At 48.9% G+C, this 10,197-nt stretch overlaps 1 long non-coding RNA gene across 1 annotated transcript; it reads left to right on the top strand.

Annotated features, from left to right (window-relative positions):
- Positions 1-5,920: 5,920 nt before the first annotated feature.
- Positions 5,921-8,644, top strand: LOC138915447 (uncharacterized). Its single transcript, XR_011421391.1, has 2 exons — positions 5,921-6,026; positions 8,454-8,644. It is a non-coding gene; the product is annotated as an uncharacterized lncRNA (long non-coding RNA).
- Positions 8,645-10,197: the final 1,553 nt, after the last annotated feature.

Raw genomic sequence — 10,197 nt, 5'->3', positions numbered from 1 at the left:
TGTGCCATCCCTGTGAGGAGGGAAGCTGGAGGCAGGCCAGGCAGAATGTTCGCCAGGCGCCCCTCCTTTCTCTTGGGAACACCCCAAGCTCCTGGCCCTCCTGGTCCTCTGAAAAAGCTCTTCCCTCCCGTCTCTCCTGGACTGTGTCTGTCGTGGTCATGTGTGAACGGAGCCCCCAGAGAGGTTCCGGTTCTGGGGCCAGCGCTGGTCCCGGGGAAGCAGCTGCTTGCAGTAGTGTCTGGGGAAGAATGTGGCGGCATCTGGGCCCATGGACCTGTGGGATCGGTCTTTGTCTGTGCTGGAGGGGCTACTGGTCGCAGGCGTGTTGAAAGAATGTGAACAGCTAAGGGAGAAGCCACATTTTCTTTCCAGATCAAGTCAGCATCAATTCCACGTCAATGGAATGCAGTATCTAGAGTCCTGACTCTGTAATTGGGTTCTGCTAGAAACAGACTCTGGGACTAGGATTCCAGTACCAGTAGCTAATTGGATGGTGGGGGTTGGCAGGAGTGAGACGGGAAGGGAAGGGAGCTACTGTGGGTATGTTACTGAGCAGCTCACCACTGTGGACATCTGGGGTCTAGGAACACTTGGGAACATCTGGGTCCGGTCCTGCCGGGGACCTCTGAGAGATAGTGTAGACGCATCGCAGAGTTTTCCTACCCAAAGGGTGAGAAAGCTATAGAATGTGTCTACCGACCTCCATTTACTATTGGGCGAGGGCTGCTCCAGGGGCTGCCTTAATGCCCCCCTGAACTGCTCACCAAGTACAGCCCTGAAGCTGGAGAAGCCTCGAGGCAGAGAGCTCAGGGGCAGGTCAGAGACTGTCGTGGGAGTGAGGAGTGCTGAAGCCATAAGGCCGGGCCCTGACGATATCTGCTAAGAGAACATGCCAGAAAACCAGGCCCGCTCGGCCTTCAAATAACTGGTATCTAGTAAGAGCCAGTTGTCTCCCTGTGGCACGTCTCCTCTTGGGAGGAAAATGCCCACGAGTGTCTGCAGCCCCGCCGGAGCGGTGGCCCAAGTGGCTCAGTCCAGGAGTGGAGTAGAACCCTTGAAGCACAGTGCAAAGAGGAGAAAAGGAATTTAAAAGGAATTTCTTCTCCTCTTTTGACAGACATTGAGGGAATCTGATTCATGACCTCGGGCAGCCCTGCCTTTATTCCGTTTTAGCTCCTCCCCCAGTCCCTGGAACCTTCAGGAAGCTCTCTCCCTATCGCCCCCTTGGCTCCAGGCCCGCTTCCTTCTCCCTTCTGCCAACTCTTGCTTGTGCGGTTGACTTAACCTCTTTCCCACATTCTCCTCGGATCTTCCCTCCTCTCTGGTCTCGTCCTTGTCCTCCTCAGCTCATTCTCTGCTTCTGCGTCACACGGGTCCAGACCCCAGGCCGAGGAGGAGTTCCTGAGCTTAGCATCTGAGAGCCTGCATGTTTGTGAGCTGTGTGAACATTCCAGCCTGCCCTCTCCTACACTTGGCCATCCATGAGTGCTCACTGCATGCTGGCCCTCTGTGGTGAGGGAGACACGGATTGTTAGGCCTTATTTCGACCAAGGCTCAGAGAGGTTGAGTAAGTTGCCCAAGATCACACAGCTGGTAAGTGGCAGAGCCTGGGCACTGTCCCTCCAAAGCCCATGTACTTTCCACTGTGCCAAACTTCACTCTTTCCCTTCCTCCCCCCTTTGTCTTTCTACCCTCAGCACAATCCAAATCCTCTTATCAGTTCCAGATTGTGTGTAGGGGAGAAGGAAAGAAGTGGTGGATGTCCTGGAGTTCTCCTCTCGCCTGGGCCTAATTCTCTTTGTTGGATGAACAAATGATTGAGGGTCCCCTGAGACAGAGGCGGGGCTCCATGGCCTGTAGGGACCATTTTCTCCTGTCCACTTGCAGAGCAGCTCTTATTTTAAAATAGAATCTTGAGGGGGGGCTTTCCCCTCTAGAGATGCTGGAGGAAGAAGAGCCCTGCTCTCCCGTCCACAGCTCCTTGCCCTCACACAGACCCCAGACATTCTAGATGAATCCTTTAGAATAGACAGCAAATATATTCCATGCATGTCGTCACACCTGATCCCCCCATTCCTGTGCTCCTAGCAGACATTACTAGTTGATCACAGAACTCATTCCCTGTGAGCTGGAAACCGTCCCCTCACTGCTCTTTACAGGGCTCAAAGAGAAGCGCTCGCCTGGCAGAAATCTCAGATGTCCCGCAACTGCTCCGCTTTACTGATGAGAAAACTGTACCCAGAAAGGGGAAGTGACTGTTCTCAAAGTCACATAGCTGGCCGGGTGCTGTCATCAGCATTGCCCTCATCTCCTCTCCTCTGCAGCCCCGGCCTTGTGAAATGTCATCATTCTTGCTGGTCTGCTGGCTGAAACAACAAATTCCTCATCTGGGATGGCGCTTCTGGACCAGGAAGGCTGGCTGGCTGTTGAGCCACACCTTCACATGCTGAGAAATCCTGAGCGCTCGGTTCCAGGCACTGTGGATGACGGAGGGCTGACTTACCCTCTCCCTTCCTGCGGCCTGCAGCGTAGTCCTTCCTGCTCATGAAGACACTCCACAACGAGGCAAAGAATGAGAAGCCACGCTCCTGTTAGCAAAGGAGTGGTTTGGGGGCTTCCTGAGAATTCCATTTACCTGGGGTGATGGTTCTCAACTGCGGGTGATTTTGGCCCCCACCCAGGGGGCCTCTGGCAGTGTCTGGAGACACTTTTGGTTGTCACAACTGGGGGAGTGATGCTCCTGGCATCAAGTGGCTATAAGCCAGAGCTGCTGCCACATTCTACGATGCCCAGACAGCCTCACAGTAAAGAACTACATGGCCCCAAATGTCAATAGTGCTGAGACTGAGGAATCCCCGTCTAGGACCCCGGCCCTAGCGGATGACGGACCTTGTCCATGTGGGAGGTCCAGTCTCCTGCCTTTGTTCAGCCTGTACCCTCAGCTGGAAGTCCTTGCCTCCACCATCACAACCTATTCGCATCTTTCTCAGCGTTCAAGGTCGATCTCCATTCCCACCTATGCGAGGGAGCCTTCCTGACCATTCCCAGGCAGGTGTCATTGCTCCTCCTCTGAGCCTTCATGGTGCTCGCAGGTCTTGTCTCGGCCAGTCTTGCAGTAGTTATGGGCGCGCTGCCTCATCTCCCCCCCTGCACTTCATTCCTCGAGTGGTGCAATGGCAAGAAGCTAGCGTGCCTTCGGAATCAGGCATCAGTGGGTTCAGAGTGTGCCTGTGAGAACCTGTGACCTTGGGTGGGGAACTCACGGAACTTCACTTTTCTGTCCATATACTGGCAGCTAACATGGTGGACCCTGTGCTGTGTGCCAGGTGCTGATCTCAGTGCTTTGCATGTGTTAAGGCGTGCGGTCCTCAGAGGCCTGCGAGGGAGTGCTGTGGCCATTTCTGCTTCGCGGTTGAAGCGAACTGAAGCACAGAGCTTACCTAACTACCTTGCCTGAGGTCACCTGGCCAGGAAGTGGCACTGCCAGGAGCTACACGCGGGTGGTCTGGCCCCAGAGTCCCCCAGGTAACCGCAGTGCCGTCTGCCTCTTTCACAGGATGAACCTCAAAGGGCGTGAGACCCAAGGGAGCAGGCCTGGGTAGCCAGTGAGCAAACCTCGTTCCGCTTCTGCTCCACTCTTCAGCCTAAGACAGCGCCAGTATTTTTTTCTGAGCTTTTTACATAGTTGATATTATACCACATGTGCAATTTTATATCTTGCCTTCTTTTATAGCTTAACAGTACTCAGAAGCGTATTTTTCATATCATTAAAAAAGGGCCAGGCTTCTCCCTCCCTGTCCCTCCCCTTCTGCCTTTTCTTCCTGAACAGTTCAGTCCTAGAGTCCTTGGGTGGGTTGGAGCAAGGGAGGGCGCCTGGTAGGGAGGGGCCTGGTGGGAAGAGGACTGGAGGCCCATAGCAGGTGTCAGAGGCCAAGTAGGATGAGGAGGTGCAGAGTGAGGGGCGTCTGCACGGGGTGGGGAGCAGCCTGGAATGGGTATCAGAGGTTGAGCCGGGAGAAGTGGCCAGGGAGATGCTAGACTGGTTACAGACAGGGGCATTGAGCAAATAAGGAAATATATTAAGGACGATGGAAACTACGTGTCCTACTCTCAGGGACTAGGGAGTGACAAATACAGAAGGGGAAACCAGAATGAACTCTTTAGGGCTGACTATGAACTGGAGACACTGATTGAACTCACAGCTTCCAATATAGATAAATTTAAACACTTTAGAAATTATATGAATTCTAATATATAATATAAAAATTATAAATAAATATATAAAATGAGTGATGTAAAATACAGACATATTATATAAAGATATATATTTATGCCCTAGTTCCCTAGATCTGTCCACTGACAGTGACGCGCCTGCAGCAATGTCCACACCCAGCGCCCAGGGCTCCTGGGAGAAATGGCTGTTTTCACGCCCGGGGCAGGGAACATACAAGATGATCCTGGAATATCCTGTGCCACAAAGAATGATGAAGTCATGTCAAAAAGATGCAAGCCAGCTTGAAGGGGCTCCTGCTCGCTAAACCTAGGACAACTTAAGCATCAAAATAATGGTAATAAAGGATTATAAACATGAAATAAAGTAGGAAACCATGAGTCCAGACTGATATAAATAAATACGTTGAAAGTTTGAGGAACAACAGGTATTTAAGTAGTTTTCAATACATTCCCCATAAAATACTTAATAATTACAAAGAAGGAAGAAGAAACTACATGGAGAAGCCTGTTGGACACCACCCTAATCAAGTGATCAGAGTGATCCTCATCAATAGTGGGACGAATGGAAATCTTGAGCCACCTAATGGGATGCAATGAGAAGAGCCCAGCATCACTTCCGTGATATTCCTATCAAAGATGTATAACCTGAATTTTGACTTTTTTTGTGTGTGTGTGTGGTGAGGAAGATTGGCCCTGGGCTAACATCTGTTGCCCATCCTCCCCTTTTTGCTTGTGGAAGATTGTCCTTGAGCTAACATCTGTGCCAATCTTCCTCTATTTTTGTATGTGGGATGCTGCCACAGCATGGCATGAGGAACAGTGCCTAGGTCCGTGCCCAGGGTCCAAACACACAAACCCTGGGCCACCGAAGCAGAGCATGTGAACGTAACCACTACGCCACCACACCGGCCCCTGAATTTTGACCTAAAAAAATATTTATTTTTTAGGTGATCCCACAAGGAGGAAACAATCAGACAAATCCAGGCTATGAGACATTCTATAAGACAAGCAGATGGGACAGCTGGGGAGAGGCGGGGAGAGGATGTCATCAGGCACCTGGGAGGGAGTGGGCAGTCCCGTTACATACACACTGCACCCTATTACAGCCCTGCAGACTTTTTGTAGCTGAGGAAACTGAGGCACAGGGAGGTGAAGTCAATTCTTCAAGGACCCAGCCGCAGACCCTGGATTGGGCTTGTCTTCAAAGCCCTCACTCCCATCTGCAGGCCGATTCTGGAATTGATGGTTGGAGCAATTTTGGGTGGCGGATGGGGCACAGGCAAGACATGACTGAACTTTTTGGCTGGGACTGGCACAGGGCAGGCATTTACTCGACATTTGTTGGTGGATACAGGGCTCTGTGCTCCCGGGCCAGAGGCCGGCTTACACAGGTAGAACATGCACAAAGAGGATTCTAGACGCATCCCTGCTGGGGGGCAGCCAGGGCTGAGAGCCCGGGCTGTGGGCCCAAGGGCCTGGAGGAACAGGGTGCCTTCTGTTTGACCTCAAGGAGCAGCTGCCACCTTCTCCCTCCCACTTCTCTATCAAGGCCTGTAGCAGCAAGAAAATTGTAGTCTCATTACCCAGTGACCCGAGAAGCACAATTAAGCTGAAAATTAGTTGGCATAATTAATTAGATGGGTAAATAGCTCCCTGTCAACACCAATCAATCCATTCTGCATATAATCAGCTCGGCACCGGCAGGAAGGAGCTCCTGCAGCTGCTGCTTCTGCTGGTGGGCCAGGGCCTGGGGGGAGCGGAAATGGGCACCAGGGGACAGGATGTGCAGCCAGGTACGCTACACCCCACCCACCCACCCCCAGGACCTTCTACAGTTGCTTTTCATGGGAGCAGTTGCTCCCGGCTATCCTCAGTGAGTCCCTCATTGGTCCCCAGCAAAACCACGGCTTAATTCCCAGGGGCCTGCAGCTGGAAAGTCCCTTTGCTTTCTCAAGTTTTTTATTTTCGAGTTCCTGGTTCATTGCTCAAGATTTCCGACATCATTAAAAACCATGGGAGCTCCCATTTTTTTTAGCTAGTAAATTTGCAGAAGCTTTTCTTAAATTAAGGTATAACTTAGATGGGGTAAAATTTACCCGTGTTACTATATGAACTCCATGAGTTTTGAGAAATGCATACAGTTGTGTAACTACTACCACGATCAAATATAGAATATTTCCATCACTGTAAAAAAATCCCCACTCTCTTCTGTAGTCAACTGCTTCCCCCACCCTCAGCCCCTGGCAACCACTGAGCAGTGTTTGCTTATTCCAGAATGTTCTATAAGTGGAATCCCATAGTGTGAGCCTTTTGTGCCTGGCTTCTTCCGCTTAGCATAACGCACTTGGGATTCATCCATATTGTGGCATGTGTCAGTGGTTGGCTACTCGTTATTGCTAAGTAGTATTTTATTGCATGGATGTACCACAGTTTATCTGTTTCCCAGCTGAAGGACGCTGGGCTGTTTCTAGTTTTGTGCATTTATGAATAAAGCCACTATAAATACTCATATGTAGGTTTTTGTATGAACATAAGTTTCCATTTCACTTAGATAAATACCCAGGGGAGAGGCTGCTGGGTCTGCAGTAGGTGTGTAGATCACTTTATAAGGAACTGCCAAACTGCTTCCTGAAGTCCTGTACCCTTTTCATGCTCACCAGCAATGCATGAGACTTCCAGTAGCTCTGTACCTTTGTTAGAGCACAGACTTTAAAGATCAATAGGGCTGGCACAGTCGTGCAGTGGTTAAGTTCGTACTTTCCGCTTTGGTGGCCCGGGGTTCGCTGGTTTGGATCCTGGGTGCAGACCTACGCACCTGTTGTCAAGCCATCCTGTGGCAGGCGTCCCACATATAAAGTAGAGGAAGATGGGCACAGATGTTAGCTCAGGGCCAGCCTTCCTCAGCAAAAAGAGGAGGATTGGCAGCAGATGTTAGCTCAGGGCTAATCTTCCTCAAAAAAATAAAAAAAGAATTAAAAAAAAATAATAATAATAAAAAGATAATATCCATTCCTGGTGACAGCAGGGCCGACTCCACAATTTGCAGGGCCCAGTGCAAAATGAAAACGTGGGGCCCTTGTTCAAAACAAAAGGAAGAAAGTGCCATAGATGGTGTTGAAATAGAAAGCTTTTTCCCTTCTCCTGTAGTCTTTCTCTCAGCTTCTCATAGTGTTTTTTAATTTGCTCTTTAATGTTGTTAAGTAAAGAAAAATTAAACATTAGAATTATTAGCATGAATTTTATCTTTCATTTTTATATTGTGCAATGTCATTTTAAATGCAAATATGAGAGCTTTTAACTTGTATGTAGAATGGGTGAAATTACACAGTCTGTGTTTTGTTTGTACACGCATCTGTATTTCGTTCTTACTAGAAAGTGGAAATACTCCACTGTGTTTATTTCACTTCCTAACGTGCGCACATTCTACCCTATTCTCTACCTTTGGCTCACTGATGAGTAAGGAAGGACAGAAAAGAGAAGGCACTATCTTCTTTCTCTTTCCTTCTATGTCGTCGTTTTCAGCATGAAGTGGTTGGCTAATACAGGGAAGTCACACGAGTAAGAAAGCATGTGGCAGAAGTCCTTGGTCGTTTATGTCCTTTGAACGCCATTGCCTTTTTCTGCATTTGAAGCAAATTCTGGTCCCAACAGAAAGTGTGACATCTTGGGTCTGTTATCAGCCCCACCTAGTCAGAGATGTAAGACACTTACTTTGTCTTCACTGTGTCTTGCTGACCTCCCACGCGGCGTGGGTCCCCCCAGTTCAGCGCTCACAGGGCACGGTGAACACCATATGTGAGTGGTCAGCAAGGAACTGTGGACTGGCATAGTGCGTGCATCTCTTCTGCTCCCTCCACCGATGGAGTTCACTTACAAAACCCAAGTTCAACGATCAAATCGTTGAGAATTTCAAGATGGTGACGGCAGAGCATTACACCAAGTGTGGGACCCTTCTGAGCACGTGTGACCGCATAGGTTGCACATCCATGAAGCCGCCCTGGGTGAACGTATGGAGAAAAGTTTTTTCATATAAGCATTATTTGTGAAACCAAAATAAGATGTATTTTGTAATACAAAAAGAATTCAATCCCTGAAATCCTATCTAATTACATTATTTGGGCCAGTGTTCTTCAGATGTTTATTTTGCTTGTGCTTTGTCTTTCTGATGAAATTGTCCTTTCTCTAGAATGAAGATGATAACGTCTGCTCTTTCATTACAGCACAGCCCCTGGCCCAGGCCAGGACCGCCATGGGAACTCACGAAGTTCTGGCTCGTTTTCAGGGAAGTCCACTGCACTGGAATAAGCTGCCTGTGCCAGCCCAGCTTTGTGTGGGAGCAGGAGTGGGAGCAAGAGGACTGGGGTTCCCCCATTTCTACCACCTCCCCCGCCCCTCCCCTACATAGCTGAGAGTGAGTGGGGAAGGAAGGTTGAAGATATCAGCTGTTAAAGGAAGGAATTTATAAGTAGCTCATCTTTCTTTAACCACTTAGAAATGGTTCTCATGAATTTCACATAACCCTGGGTGCAGGTCACCCAGTGGTCAGAACCCGCCCACGGTGGCCATCAGGCTGGACGGGATCATCAGAAGGCCCCTCCCTCCAAGCTGGGCTGGGAAAATTTTCTCCTCTACAGGAATCCACTCAGTCTCCTTTCTTCTGAAAATAACTCTATTGGCTTTAGCCCTTTGTTTTGTGAATATGACATGTTCATTATAAAAATTTGGCAAAAACAAATAAAATAAAACGCATTCATATGATAGGAAAAAAATCAAGCATCTTCCATAGTCACAGCACTAGAGATGGTAATTTTTAACATTTTCTTGGGTGCTGTGGCAACAGTGTAGATTAGATCCTGGGACCCACCACAGCTTAACTCTGGGGAGGGAAGAAGGAGTGATGTGATGATATGATAAGAAGGACGTAGCATCTCCTTTGTAGCACTTACGCAGTGTTTGTTTACCTACTTAACATCTCTTAATTAGGGAGGAACCAATTCTGTCTCCAAAGTTCACCACTTTGACCCCAGCGGCTATCCCACTGTTGGGTGGGAGGGGCACCTTCCAGCAGCCCCTATCCCAAGGGAAAGCAGAAATACCAGCTTCAGCCACTTCTGTAGACCTAATGGGCTGTATTCCTTCTACATCTCCCCCCACCCCCCCACACACTAGCTAATTGCCTCTTTCTGCAGAGAAAAGCAATGTTCTAGAAGATTCCCACCTGCACCCCTCTTTGGCTCTGGTGACTTAAAGATTGTAAGGCTGAATCAGCTCACTGGGGCCAACGCCCTGCTTCCCTTCAGTGAGCAAAGACCTGCTCTGTGGTGAGTGTGTGTGATAATTGGGGATAGATTTCTTTTCTTTTTTTTTTGTGAGGGAGATTGTTGCTGAGCTGACATCTGCACCAATCTTCCTCTATTTTATGTGGGATGCCTCCACAGCGTGGCTTAACGAGTGGTGCTAGGTCTATGCCCAGGAGCCAAACCTGTGAACCCCGGGCTGCTGAAGTGGAGCCCCTGAACTTAACCATTGAGCCACCCGGCTGGTCTGGGGACAGATTTCTGAATAGAAAAAGACCCTGAGACTCAGGATAGAAACGTCATATCATTCATAGATTCCACAAACACTCACTGAGTGCCTCTTATGCACATGTGCGTGAGGTGCTGGAGGGGACCCAGACCTCCCAGCAAATGCCACTTGGTAATCAGACTTTCTCCTTTTGGCCACCAGACTGTCACCTACATTAGTTGAAGCCTCTAAGCCTTAAATTATGAGCCAGATGATGTGACTTTGCCATAATGTAGTTGTGGCAATTTCAGGCACAAATGTTATCTTTGTTTTTTTTTTTTTTTTTTTTTTTTAAAGATTTTATTTTTTCCTTTTTCTCCCCAAAGCCCCCCGGTACATAGTTGTGTATTCTTCGTTGTGGGTTCTTCTAGTTGTGGCATGTGGGACGCTGCCTCAGCG

The sequence above is a fragment of the Equus caballus genome, chromosome 9 (assembly GCF_041296265.1).
Source record: "Equus caballus isolate H_3958 breed thoroughbred chromosome 9, TB-T2T, whole genome shotgun sequence".
Lineage (NCBI taxonomy): Eukaryota > Metazoa > Chordata > Mammalia > Perissodactyla > Equidae > Equus > Equus caballus.
This window is presented reverse-complemented; position numbering and strand designations above follow the sequence as displayed.